Source organism: Emys orbicularis, chromosome 5 (genome assembly GCF_028017835.1).
Source record: "Emys orbicularis isolate rEmyOrb1 chromosome 5, rEmyOrb1.hap1, whole genome shotgun sequence".
NCBI lineage: Eukaryota > Metazoa > Chordata > Testudines > Emydidae > Emys > Emys orbicularis.
The window spans coordinates 15,450,446-15,465,976 of NC_088687.1; positions in this window are offsets into that span (position 1 = coordinate 15,450,446).

Genomic DNA, 15,531 nt, shown 5'->3' on the forward strand with positions numbered 1-15,531 from the left:
TATTACGAGAGGCCCATACAAAGAATTCTAACAGTTCTTCAGGGTCACCTAAAGACAGATTCTTAGAAACATACTACAACTGAAATCAAGATAATAAAGTAACCGTGCTCAGCCCAGGAGCCCCACACATAGCCGCAGTTATTCTCAAACAGCTCTTGCTCAGGTGTATACAAAGGCTAGCCCAGCAATACTCTTTTGGCTGGCAATGCTGGAATTAGTGCAACCGTGACCAGCCTTTCTGTACTCCCTCTTGACATGAAACTGCATCTGTTGGATTGGCTGTAAAATGTGGTCATCAACTAAACCAAAAAGAAAGAGTCTGAAGATGCAATTTAAACGGACGATGTGGAAAACGCAGCCTGTCAAGCAAGGAAGAGTTGAGCCATTAGATCATACTGGTGGATTGGAATCTGCAAAGGTTTAATTTAGGGACTGTAAGAAGCCGGAGACACTCAGAAATACAGACTTTCAGAAAGCCAGCCAAAAAAGGGAACAAGCTTCTGTTTTCCACTTACTTATCCTACATCTTTATAAGGGATGTTGGTGAGGATAATAAGGGATAAATCTTGCAGCAGTACTATAAACTCACTGAAATTTTGCCAGGGGGAAATTAGAGGCAGTCATATAGATCATATCAGTGTATTCCACGGAAGTGATAAAATCGTCTGGTTTACCAACCGCAGTCTACCTTCTTGAGGAAAACATGTCCTATGTTTCTAAAAGCAGCCATGATTTTCTTCACACTGTTTTAAAAAAAAAAATGCAACTGGTTGTAATCACTCTGCATGGCAGCGGTGAGACCTCAGCTGGAGTGCTGTGTCCAATTCTGGAGAAATTCTTAAGAAAGATGTGGACAAATTAGAGAGAATCCAGAAGAGAGCAACAAAACTGACCTATGAGGAAAGGTTAGAAAAACTGGGTAAGTTTAGTCATGAGAAAAGAATACTGGGGGCGGGGAAGAGGAGAAAGACCTGATAGCCCTTAACATATTTGAAGACTGTTGTTATAAAGAGGATGGTGATCAATTGTACTCCATATCACTGAAGACAGGACAAGAAGTAATGGGCTTAATCTGCAACAAGGATGATTTAGGTTAGATATTAGGACAAACTTTGTACCTCCAATGGTAGTTAAGCTCTGGAATTGGCTTCCAGAGGAGACTGTGGAATCCCCATCACTGGAGTTTAAGAACCAGTTGGACAAACACTTGTCAGTGATGGTCTAGATTTACTTGGTCCTGCCTCAGTGCAGGGGGCTGGACTTGATCTCTCAAGGCCCCTTCCAGCCTTACATTTCTATGAAAATTGTTTTAAGTTGCCAATATGGAGTTAACCCACAACCCCAAATTCTCCTGAGTCACTGTTTCAAATTTATTTATGATCATGGGACTAAAAGTTTATCTTAAACTATCAACATTTTTTAAAAATCAGATGTCTTTTTCAGAAGAGCTTAGAAGGAAACCAGCAAAGCCTCCCTCACCAACTAGGAAGAAGATACATTTACCAATTTGTGTTTGGGGGAGAGGGAAGAGAGAATAGTCAGCTTGCTTCTGCCTAAAGTTGTTATTTAATGTCTCTATTGCACTAGCATCTAGAGACCTAGCTGTGTACTGTATAAACATAAGTGCCAGTCCCTTCCCCCAAAATGCTTACGATCTAATAGAAATCCATCTTATTGAGTCATTATGGCATATATTGTTCAGTCTTAGTTCTTTCATGCCTGAACAGAGGCTTGAACACACAAATGCATTTTCTCTTTTTTAATGAGGAAGGAAGCAGGAAGCTATGTAGGACTGCAATGAGATGTAAAAGTTATTCATAAACATGCTGGCACAATTCAAAACCTCCTTCTAGGCCTTAAGCACACTGACATTTTCATGATTTTTTTCAAAGTCTTGGTAAAACTCCCAGTGCTTTTTGAAGGTTCTCCAGCAGATAGCCTGAATAATTTCTCCCTCCCCTGTAAAGTAAAACAGTCTAATGCCCATCAACCCCATTTAATGCTCGCCAAATGGGATTAAAACCACACTTCCTTAAGAAGATAGGAGTGTTTATCAATACATTTATTTTCACCTCTGGAGACCTGGATCACAAAATATGAAAAAAGAGATCCATTAAAATATACTGTAAGCAAGAGTAAATAATTCCCAGGAATACTAAAATTATTCTACTTAACACTTACTGCACTGACCTATGTCAGAGATGTCAGTGTTTCTTAGCGCTTTGGTTTTCCTTGAAGTGAAGGGAAGTTTTCCCCACCATCAAACACATCCAATTCCCAACACGAATGTAGAGAATGAAGTCAGAAGTAATAACTTCAGAAATACTTTGTAAGACAAAACTTCAAACAGAAAACGGGGGTGTGCTACATTATTTACATATTGTATGGTGTTTTTAAAAGAAAAACAAAGATTAACAAATGTCTGACGATGCTTAATTTTAATAGTAATACAATTATGTTAACATAAAGGTATGAAGTAGAACCATGCTCCTAACGTGACATAGGGAGTGATCAAGCCAAAAATAAAAGTTTCTGAATTGATTATTAATTAGTTTTAGTTTAATCATCAAGTACTAGCAAACAAGCACGCAGTCCCTTCTCTCTCAACCTGCGAGAAACTAAGAGAGAAAAAAAAAACCCTGAGATGAAGATTAGTTTTTCAAAATTATATTTACGTGGATTTATACAATGAAAACAGTCACTTATCCAAGGCTTTTGGTACCCCTTGCACAAGTTACAAGTAGTTTACCCTGGACAGCCAGCAGAACTCAATCCCCAATAAAAAACACAAAATTGTTTGTTCCATCTACTGTAGTACTCCTTATTACAACCAGAAATTTTCACAGGCGAAAACCTCATGTGACAGATATTGGAATCCCATGCAGTATCTTTGGGGATCATAATCTATTAAGTTAATGCATCACTGTGGGCCAGGAACTGTGTGTAATTCCAGGGGATAAAGTTACTACAACTGCTCCAAGAACAAAATTGGTGGGGGCATGATTAAGCTGAATCTTCTAGGTGGTAAACACCTCCAGAGAGGTACCACCTCCTGGGGAGGCTTGCATATATTGATTCAAACTGGGTTTTCCACAGGCCAACAGACAAAGAATGGGCTTTTGGCACAAAAATGCTGCCTTTAAATTGACTCAGGGCCTTCTTTCTGACCCAGCAAATGGATAGGACCTCCTGTCTGAAGGGGACCCCCTCCCCAAGTATGCGGAAGGGTTGTGAAGACTTTGGCGTAGTAGGGCCCCATAGGACTGATGGGTGACCTCTGGTGAGCTTTTAGCATGCATATAAGAATTTTTATCATTTTTATAATGTTTTTGGCCTTAACAATAAAGATGCTTGCTTAGAAAGAGCTGTGTAGTAACGTGTAAGTGATGGCATCCACTGTTCATAGCCCTGGAGAGAAAGTAACACACAGCCATGCTGGCCTTTAGGCAGTCTGGCTTGCTGGGGATATCACAGTGTAAGGCAGGGAGCTGTGCAGCCTTAAACCCATGGTCAGAAGGGAGTGGGACAAGGGTTCCTGCCCAGAGTCCGGGAACACCTAGAGTGGATCACAGAGGAAGGAATACACCTGCAGTTACCTGGAAATTGACACTCACCACAATCAAGCTAATTAAATTTCACGTATTTGTACCAATCCCTCGGCATATTGGCTGTTTTCAACGGCAGGAAGTTCTTGCTGGTCTGGTTACAGATACGAGTAATGCTGTCATGTCTAGAGGCTCTAGAAGGCACACAATCTAAATCTGCAGGATAGCCGCAGGGTGGGAGAGAAGAGGAACCGCATTCTGCTTTTACATATAGGGAGTTGAGGCCCAGGCACACTAAGTACCTTGCCCAAGCTCACAAAATCCCAGGGTCCCGGGGGCAGTCAGGGGACAGGGAGCGGGGGGAGGGGGTGGATGGGGCAAGAGTCCCGGGGGGGCCGTCAGGGGGCGAGAAGTGGGGGGGTCGGATAGGGGGCGGGGCTCCCCAACTGGCCCTCCATACAATTTTGGAAACCCAATGTGGCCCTCAGGCCAAAAAGTTTGCCCGCACCTGGCTAAAACCAAGAGTATCTAAAGTCTGAGCTAGAGAGAGCCAGACTCTAAAGCAGAGAGCTTCAACAGACCCGTATAGAATCACAGAATATCAGGTATCTTAGGTAGTTTGGGCTCAGAAGGGCAAATGTAATGCACAATGACCGACCAGTGCGTTACAACTGCATCCTAGCAGAACAATGGGGAAAATGCAGAATAAAAACAAAACAGTGAAACACTCCAGTATTTTAGGGGTGCGTTTATTAATTTAAAAAATATTCTAGGAATAATTCCTCCCCCCAGCTGAACTTTTTCACTGCAGGCGGTCATTGCACTGAAGTAATTAGCTATACCTTTGGACACTTGTTTTCACAATATGACATTTGTGCCATCTCATTAATTAGCCAAACATTTTAAGACTTGAGCAAAAAACCCAGCCACAGTAAATATAATTTTGCTTCTATTTATTATGGAGCAGCATAGTTTCCATTGAAAGCTACTAATTTTGGTCCTTTATCTAATGTCCATACCTGCTTCAAATACTGGTAGGCTAGCTCTGGTGAGAAGTAGGATTTTTCTTCTAAATGCAAGCTTAACATACTTATACTCTAAAACAGTGTTTAAATCTCTTTCTGCCCCTTTTTTGGGGGGTGGGTGGGAGGGAGAATAGGACAACAAGAAAAATTTAAAAAAGAACCTACTTGAATGGAGGCCCAAATTGGCTTGTTGGAGGCCAGATGAGCCCGTATTACTTAAATGTCACTTTTTTGGCTAGCATCAGATCTTTCACTTTGTAACTAACCTTCTGAGCAGCGAATTCCTAACCTGTACCTGGTCCTCAATGCTGCACGTTATCACTATCACAGTGCAAGAGAACAGGTTAACCCATCATGTTTGGCAAGCAAATTAAAATAACTGATTTGTAGGACATGCTTGTGGGAATTTAAAATGAATTTCAACTACATGGAAAGAGCTAATAAAACAGGTAACTAGTTAAGTGGCAAGTTTAATTGTTCTTTCGCATTTATTTGACAAACATTTTAAATTTACTAGAAAAAAACAAAACAGACAAGTCTATTCTGCAGGTTTCTCTCTTCCTGTGGAAAACAGGATTAGCCGTTTAAGCAAAACAACTCAAAACAAAACCTATTTCCAGCAACAAGATAAATTATCAGTAGCAAGAGTAGGGTGCATGCCCTAAGGCTACACAGCTAGATGTTGATACAAACAAAAAAACCAGCAAATAAGCCAGCAAGAGGGTATGTGTCCCTTTAAATTTCAGTGTATTAAATGGCCAAAAAAATATCACTTTAGTATGGAAAAATTAGGACAAAATTACATATTGAAAAAAGTCTTCCAATTATTTCTGAACAAAAGTACAATAAAACGGAGCTTTAACAAGTTCAAATCACAAGGACAAGATCCACAGATGTTGGCTATCTCTGAGTGCAAGTGCCAGTCAGTCACAAGCTAGCTGCATTACTGGCAAGCAAGACAAGACTAAGCCTTGCCCTTTTCTCTCCCCTACTGCTGAAATGAAAGGCAAAATATAGGCCTGGTCCCCACTAACCCCCCACTTCGGACTAAGGTACGCAAATTCAGCTACGTTAATAACGTAGCTGAATTCGAAGTACCTTAGTCCGAACTTACCGCGGGTCCAGACGCGGCAGGGAGGCTCCCCCGTCGATGCCGCGTACTCCTCTCGCCGAGCTGGAGTACCGGCGTCGACGGCGAGCACTTCCGGGATCGATCCGGGATCGATTTATCGCGTCTAAACCAGATTGCCTGCCGCCGGACCCTCCGGTAAGTGTAGACGTACACATAGATGCACATGATTAGCAGCACTAAGACAGGAGCAGGGAAAAGATTGTGTACATTTAAAAAACTTGTAAATATATTCTCTCTGAAGCAACATCCACTCAGACTCATGCACAGACTATCTTTATATATAGAAGAAGATCGGATATTTTTGGAGTAGCGTTTGCTGCTCTAGTAAATGCTTGTTTTTGTCAGGTCTTCATTTCTGCCATAGCAAAACTGCCTACTAAATTAAGCAAGCACGCCAAAACACAGATAAATGAAGTCCCAGAATCTTCAAGTACCCTTGGATGCAGCTGACAAACCAAACAGAAGGGTGTAGTACTGATGGCATATGGCTTGATATGAAATTCCTGTGTCCTGATCTTACTGGGATGCTTAGGCATTCTTCAGAGGTTCTATAGATATCAAAAATCCCTTTGTGAAAGTCATTAGCGTGGATGCCAGAAATTCAAGATTCGGAATTAGGGAGCCTCTTAAATGAGAACTGCTTCAGTCTCTCTGCACTTCTTCAGAAAGTATAATAATATATTATTCTTGTTCAAGTGGATTTTCTATGGATCTTATTAATAAAAAATGCAAATACTACAGTTTGCATTGCTGTTTCTCTGGCTTTCATAAGATGGATGCTAGATACAGAACATTCAGGGACATCTTTTGGCTCTACTGTATCCAAATTCTATCATTGCCAGAATCTGTTTGAGGATTTTTTCCTCTTCTAGTTCACCAAGAGTAACTTTAGCTATTCCCCTAGCTGACGTTCATATTGCGCAAAAAAAAAAAAAAAAGGCACATTGTGGTTTTGTCAACAACAGAAGTATTGCATCCTTTCTGGCCTCATCTTCACTTACTTTTTTATTCTAGTAATTCTGTTGAAACTAGATTATTAATGAAGTAAATAAAGGAAACACTTATTTTTGCAGCTTTTGCTGAGAGCAGGGGATGCTTATTCTTTTGTGCAGCCACTGTTATTGCTATTATGAAATATTTAAAATTTAGATACCTCTTTAAGTTAAATCACGAGTACAAACACAAAAAAAGACTGTTTATCAAACCTTAACTCGAACAGATATTCACCAGCTAATAGAAGGAGAATAAAATAATTAATAGTATGCTTCAAATGATATTCGCAGAGACCAGTTCTTAAATGAATATTCACCTCCCAGGAACAGCAACTGAATTTGAACATTGTGTCTGATATCATGGATCTAGCAACAAATTTCAGAGTCTGTGGATACATCTGTAACAAAGGATTAGTGAAGAAAGCCTGGCTAGTTTTTCTTTATACTATCCATCTATTGTCCCATTCTCAGAGAATGCTGCCAGAGATATTCTGACCCTGCAGCAATGTTTCTCCTAAGTGAGCAGAATGTAAGGGTAGGTCTAAATTACCTCAGTATCTCCTTTTCTCTAGCATGAAGAGACTATTAAACAGAGAGAATCAATCATAAGTTAAACATTAAAGAGAACTTCAGAAGTGTAGTGCATTAAAGGTCACTTCCTTCTATCTCCTTTCAAGTCTGTTGAGACGTTACACCACCTAAGTCCCTAAAGGAATCTGTTGGCAGACTCTATTCTTATTTTGCTCTTTTGAAGTGGTACTCAAGTTGTACAGAAGCATGGGGCCCAACAATGTAGAGCTGTAGCTATACTGTATCGCCCTGCAACCCTCCTGTGACTTAAAGTAAAGCAGAAGTTTATCTACCATTTTAGAAGCTTAATATACCCGAATATAGTCTGACTTAAGCAACAGCTAGAAATACTGTCAATATACATTCAATTTTTAAAAGCGTCTTAGAAATGGACTGGATTTATCCACAGGGACAAACTACCATCTATATTCTCCTAAAGAAACAGATGCCTTAAAGATCATGACAGAGTTCAGAGCAGCTCCACATTTTAGGGAAGAAGTCAGTTTGTGTGAAAATGGGTTGATATGTACACGACAGAAAAGAAAAAAAACCCCTTCATGTAACATTTATCCTGATGTACAGTTCATTTATAGAATGTCTGGTAGTAAACAATGTAGTTAAGGTTACAGTAAGGCAATTTAAAAAAAAATGTCAGAGTAAAATCAGTTCACCTACTTTCAAGTTACACAGGGGTGAAAACAATAGACTTTATAATCAGGGGTGGGCAAACTATGGCCCACGGGCCGCATCCGGCCCGTCAGACCTTTGAATCTGGCCCTCAAGCTCTCACCAGGGAGTGGGGTCGGAGGCTTGCCCCGCTCCATGTATACTGTGGCTCCACGCGGCTCCCGGAAGCAGCGGCATGTCCCCCTCTGACTTCTACATGTAGGGGCAGCCACAGGGCTCTGCGCGCTGCCTCCACCTCAAGCGCTGGCTCTGCAGCTCCCATTGGCCAGGAACCGTGGCCAATGGGAGCTGCAGGGGCAGCGCCTGTGGACTGGAACAGTGCACAAAGGCGCCTGGCTCGCGCCACACCTCTGCATAGGAGCCAGAGGGGAGACATGCCGCTGCTTCCGGGAGCTGCTTGAGGTAAGTTTCGCCCGGAGGCTGCACCCCTGACCTCCTCCCGCGCCCCAACCTCCTGCCCCAGCCCTGATCCCCCTCCTGCCCTCCGAACCCCTCAGTCCCAGCCCGGAGCACCCTCCTGCACCCCAAACCCTTCATCCCCAGCCCAGAGCCCGCACCCCCAGCCGGAGCCCTCACCCCCTCCCGCACCCCAACCCCCAAGTTTGTGAGCATTCATGGCCTGCCATACAATTTCTATTCCCATATGTGGCCCTCAGGCAAAAAAGTTTGCACACTCCTACTTTATATAGTAAAAAAAATATTACAACACCTTTGTTCATGCATAGCTCAAGTGCCCAAATTTCTAAACTTGAAACTTTTCAGGTATAATCCTCAGTTTTGCACACACCCAGCACAAACTTTTGCTAACATTCCCTGCTATGCTATTATCTGCACGACTAAAATAATATTGCAGCTAATATCTATACAGAAAAATCTTTCAACATAGAAACAGTTTAAGTCAGGGGTCGGCAACCTTTCAGAAGTGGTGTGCCGAGTCTTCATTTATTCACTCTAATTTAAGGTTTTGCGTGCCAGGAATACATTTTAACGTTTTTAGAAGGTCTCTTTCTAGAAGTCTATAATATATAACTAAACTATGGTTGTATGTAAAGTAAATAAGCTTTTTAAAATGTTTAAGAAGCTTCATTTAAAATTAAATTAAAATGCAGAGCTCCCCGGACCGGTGGCCAGGACCCAGGCAGTCTGAGTGCCACTGAAAAATCAGCTCGCATGCCTACCCCTGGTTTAAGTACTCAAAAACTGTGTTCAAATGCTTTGGAAACAGTTTAGGCAGCTCTTGTAAGCTGTATGTATTACAAGGCCTACTCTTGCACAATGATAATAACGGGTTCTCAGTGCTGAGGGAGAGTGGGGGGATGCTCCACTACCTGGGTCCTGTGGATGGGCCTGTTTACTCTCAGCAACCTAGGCAGAGGTCCCTAGCACTAGTGTATGAACGGAACGTTCAACCTGCAAGAAAGCGATGCAGGGGGACTGCAGAACCCCTTTCATGGGGAAATCAAGCCCAGGAAACAAACATAATCTAGTCATAGGAGGAGAGATGCCTTTATCTTCCCTCCCTCCCCCTTTTAGAAATAGGTGCTCTGCCAGAGAATGATCTGCAAAACCTGTCTTGTAGCTAACAAGGCAGAATATAACCAGTGAAGTCTCCAGGTTTGGTATCTCCTCCCCGCTGGGTCTTCATGAACAGGCTGAAGACCTCCCTGTAACAATCAGAGGACGTTCCAGAACAGAAGAAGGTTAAAGTACCTATATTTTACACCCAAGACAGGAAGTTAGCGAGTTCAGTTCAGTTTCTCATGGTAACCTTAAATAGCCATGCTGCAATACATTTGTTATCCTTTCTAGTGGACCAATACCGAAAAGTCAGAAGCTTCTTTTACATGCATCTACAATTTACCAGAGATCTGACAAACCTTAAGGTTGTTAAGTATCAGAGGGGTAGCCGCGTTAGTCTGAATCTGTAAAAAGCAACAGAGGGTCCTGTGGCACCTTTAAGACTAACAGAAGTATTGGGAGCATAAGCTTTCGTGGGTAAGAACCTCACTTCTTCAGATGCAAGTCTTGCCCACGAAAGCTTATGCTCCCAATACTTCTGTTAGTCTTAAAGGTGCCACAGGACCCTCTGTTGCTTCTTAAGGTTGTTGACAGCACAGTATGAACTGCACTACATGTTACTACAGAGCTATAAAACAACCACCTAGGAGTATGCCACATGCTCTTAGAGGTATAGCATCCCTGTTTCTTTTTAAATATGTACCTTAGCAATTGTCCTTACATGTATGCAGCAAAATAGCACACACACCATGACAGAGATCTTGAGCTTTCTTCCAATTGCTAAGCATTTAACATAACCTTAGTTTCTTGGTCCTTTTTTTCTTTTGTGTATTTTTATATATACAAAGAAGTCAGATCATCGTCATTTAGTAACTTTTTGGCCACCACTTTCATCACAAAATGAAATGAGAATGTTAATCTCTCTCTTGTGGTTTGCTGTAATATCATATTCCCTTCAGCACAGGAACTCAAGCAACTGTTTCTCCTATTTCAAGAAGCTCCTAAATATTTAAACGGTTTTACAGGCAGTGTAATATTTTCATAAACTGTATTCCCTATCAATGTCTCCCCAGGCCCATCTATAGCATTTCTGATTTTACCAGACACTCAGTAAGGAGACTAGACACACTAGCTATAGACAAATATGAAAGGGTTTTCCTTGGAGGGGAAAGGGAGAGCGGGGAAGAAATACCCAGGTAAGAAATCACCAACAACCATCTCCCCACTGCTCAGAAAGAGGAAGGGATTCTTACAAAGGTGCTGTCACAGTGCTTCCATGGTTTGCAACAGCCTCCAGTTCAGAGGGGTCTGATAAATTTGAAACCCAACCTGCAATCCCTCTCCTTTTCTGACAGAAAGGAGGCCCACCATTCTGTGTTCTCCTACTTCCACCTCAGAGCCTTCTGGCTGCTGTGAGGAAGGGGTTTCTGCCCCTCTAACCTTCCCTCCGCCTCCATTTTTGGTTCCTCTCCAGTGACTAGCTCCAGGTCTTGGCTCTGCGACCACTCAATTTCCCAAAAGAAACAGCAGAGTGAAACTGACTCAATTCTCACCACTTCCACAACTGCCCACTAGGCTCTGAACAACAGCAGTAAAAGCTGACAAGACTCTGGTCAGTTTTCATTCTACTGAAACTTAGCAAAGCTATAAGCAGTAGCGGAGAGACATTGGAGCGAGCTGTCTGCATACATGGGAAGACAGCCCTCATCATATTAAGACCTGTTCATGTTTGGAAGATTTTGCACCTCCTACTAGGATGGTAGTTTTCCTGACTACAACCAGCTGAACAGGAGTCCATGCTAGTCCAAGACACGTCTAGCCCACAAATGCCACATCACTCCCCCAAAGAAATTAGGAGAGAATTTCCTATCAAAATCATCTCACTTGGACCAACATCAACTTCATGTAAGTTTAGCTGAGATCCTCTTCCTGGAGGATTCTGGGATTTAGAATCTCCTAGATTTAGGAGGAAATTTAGCATCACTATATTCTTCTCTGGGAAATGCTTCCAGATGACAATTTAGTGTCTTCAGAAGAAAAATTTCGCTTTCTTCATACATATCCCAATGGAGACCCAGCTGGGAAAACACTAAGACTACACACCACAGCTCTAAGCTGCCACAAAAAATCTGTTCCTCTTTAACTCAAGTTTCAGCCTTTGCTTTCAACAACTAGTAAACAGAACTGTGACAAAGTGAGGAATTTTGGTAATTTTGTATGATTCCTATGCCTGTCACAATTTCTGTCTGTGCTTTACATTGCATTGCCATGCACTGAGTGTAAAGGGAAAGACAGGAGGTGGCTGTGTCACATAACTCTCTGGCGTGACATGAATGGGTTGTTCTAGCCAGTCCACATCAATGGAGGATCCAGAAAGACAATAGGAACCCCATTGTTCAGGTCATTTACAAATAGCAACCAACAGCCAAGAAGGAGACTTTCCCCGCCTCTCTGCAAGGAAGCAGAGCAAAGGCCCCAAGCTGGAGAACAAGGTGAGAGGCGTCAGATGTCTGTGTTAGGAGCTGGCCTTTGGAGAGACCCAGAAATCTCACCTGGGACTGACAGAGACAGAGAGAGACCAAGCCAAATATGGACTCTACAGCAGCTTGGCTGGGTAGAGCCCTGATGGTGGCCAGCCTGAACTCTGCCGTCACCTTTGTTTTTCTGTGCTAACCTAAGGACTTCCTGATGCTGTGTCCCACTTGACTAATAAATCCTTCTCTGTTTTGAAAAGACTACCTGGCACCACTGCAAATACTTGCTAAGATTCACTGATCCCTGAAGAAGGCAAAAAGTCTCTGAACAGGAGGTCTTTCTCTATTGGCGCTCGCTCACGGTATTCAACAGGAGTGCTGGAGCCCGGAGGCTCGGTCCTGGAGGCACCGAGGCCCCATGGCTTACCCGTAAGGCAGAGTGGAGCTTCTTAGAGGCTATTTAAAAGCTGGGGTGTAGCAGCGACCTGTGGATCTGTGAGAAAAAACTAGCATACCTCAGCCAGGATCTATATTGGCAAGGGAAAACCAAAGAGCAGGCTGCTGAGAGGTGATTTGCCACCATGGAGGAAGGGGAGAACATCAGCTACACAGGCCTGGCTGTCTCTCCCAGCTCCTTTGTCGGAAAAGCACAGGCAGGACTAGATAGATCTCTGCTCCTCCTACACATCTCAGCCACCAGAACTCCCTCTGGAGGGAATGGGGAGGGAGAAAGAAGGTAAGTTGTGTAAAGAGAAGGAAAATGGCACTTGAATTTAAGATGATGCTTGGTCCTCTCCATGCTCCAGAGGAGGTGGTGTGCCGCCATGTACAAGGAAGCTGCTGCGTACCTCATCAAGTGGGGGTCACTGGGGAGAAGATCCACCTGCAGGACATAAAGCCTGTGCCATCAGGTGCAGCTTTTCCACTGCCTAAAGTAATGACAGGGACACCCAAGGATCAGCATATACAGGACTTGTGTCCACAACACTGAGTTTTTTCCTGTCTCCATCTGCTGGAAGGGAGGTATAAACTCAATGACTGGGCTATCTTAGGAAGGTCCACATGTTCTCTCTCTCTCTCTCACACACACACACACCCTCCCCGCATATTCAAACACTAAGACTGAATTTAAAAACTATCTGCCTTGATGTAATTTCCATTGATACTTTGCAATGCAGGCATTACGCCCTTTATTTCTATCATGGAGAAAATAAGACAACTCCAAGAGTCTTAAAAAAATTCTATCGGGCCAATATACAGTCACCATTACCATAATAGTAAACAAACAAAAGTAGACGGGAGAAAGTCACCTCTGCGTAGCTAAATCCAGAATTTTAGAGTGGGTTTGCGTTCATCTGCTCAAGGTGACTATCATGAATGTCTTTGGTCAGTACTGATGTGGAAAGGGTAAGTTAGTTTTCAACATAAACAGCAATAAAATGCATATCCTGTTCATGTTTCATGGCAGAGAGCACTTAAAGTGAACACGTAGGACACAGATGAACCTTTTCTCCCTAATCTAAATGAAAATTCTGTTTGTTTGTGTGTTAAAGTAACATGCTTCACATCCTGCCAAACTTTGGGGAGCTATTCATTAGAAATCTGCAACACCATCTTAGTTTCCTATCTGGTAATGTGACTAGTTAGGAAACAAACAGCAAGACTGCTTGAAAATTACACAGCTAGCTTCCTTTCTAATAACAAGCTAAACAAATCTAGTATTCTAGGTTTATAATGCTGCCTCTGGTGTGGAGCCAAGAGCATATTGTCAAACCCCTATAATGTAAAAACAAGCAAAATGTACAGCTGGGTGCAACAATATTCAGCAACCACATCCTCTGGGGCTCCCCAACCTTCCCCCTTACTCTAGGGGTGTTTTTCTTGACATATGGTGCAAACCTAAGTGTAGTGAAATTCTATCACCAGGAAATCATGAAACACCAGGGTATCTGGGAATCTGCAGCTGACAGTAACTTTTATGGTGGTGGAATTCCAAAGGGCTTCATGTTATCACTCCAACAAAGCTCACAAAAAGTATACTATAGAAACCAATCCTGAAGAAAAGTTGCAAAAACCCCAGGGGATCTATTCTCTTAGCTTTTGGGCCAGCCTGCAATTACATTTAGTGGAAATGCATAATTTTTCCACTGTATCACACCATGTTTTTTTCCCTGCCTTTAAATGAATGGCAATAACAATCAATTATTTTGTAAACCATCCCTGGTACTACAGTAAAGCCAGCTTGCTTTTTATTTCTCCCCTTCCCTTTTCTTGTTTCCTCCATCACTTCCTCCAATCAGCATTTTTACAAGAAAGATTAAAATGTTTACTGCATGGAAATGCCAGATACCATTTGAAATACTTAAGTTTTTCAGTTTTTAGACTTAGTTTTACTAAGTCCTTACATGCAGATTTTTATTTTTTATTTGTATAGTAAGTAAAGCAGAAGTGAGTTTCTTCCATTATCCTGATAGTCTGCATGATCTCTCTTAAATGAGAGATATAAGAGTTTGCCATGTTTATTCTCTTCCACAGGGACACTAGCTACAACAATGAAGAATGTAGTACATGCAAGGTTTTTTTTCTTAATTGAAAATTAGTAAGTAAGTTCCTAGGAAGTTATAAATATAGAGAGAGGTATAAGCCTTGTCAAATGAGAAATTCTAGTGTCATCATCTAAATGCATAGGAGCCTGAATGTGTGTGACTTCTTGAGCAGGAAGAAATGGTGTTCCACCAATCAGACTGTAAATTAACTAACCCCATGAGGAAGAGTCAGGATAAATAAGACTCCTGTTTACATAAGGATTCAAAAGTATCCTGGATTGTCCAATGAAATAGCTAGTTTGGAGACCCCACCCTTCCCAAAAAGAGGGCATTCCTAGTGGCCTTAGATGAGATATAACAAGGACATCAGAGTGGCCTAAAAGAATTAGACCTGCAGTCACAAAGCACTTACAGAAAGATGTCAGGAGCAACTGAGGGGCAGCTGGAGTAATCATGTGACCAATGGCAACCACCACCAGGAAAAATTATTCTCTTGGGCCATGGGGGCGGAGTAAGAGTGACATAGTCCTAATGTAAGACAGCACATTTGTGGTTCCCAATTGATGATGGCAATATCTGAATAGAAAGCTTTTCTCTTTGGGAAGATCCTGAGTGAAGAAGGAAGCCCTGTTTCCAAGTAAACCACAGGCCTACAGTAGAGGGAAGGTTTTTACTGACAGACCTGCCGCTATAGTAGAGTTCAGTAGGGTAAAGTATTCTAACTAAAAAAGAGAGAATCGCTGATCAAGTTGTCTTGAGTGACTGCCTCTGACGAGGCCACTAACGGGCTGAGTCCCCAGGGGTTGAAATAGAAATCCATATTCTGTGAGCAAGAATTTTTCAGAATAATTCACACACACCGTGATAGCAATTCTAAAAAAAAAAAAGGTCTATACCTTACAGAAAGAGAGAAATGTTTAAAGTCCATCTAATGATCAAGTCAAATAATCAGTGACATTTCATCCCCCAAAGAAAATTTGCACTTGGGGGAAAGGGGAGAAAGGAGATTATTCCCCAGGCTGTACCGCTGTCTTTACTCTTG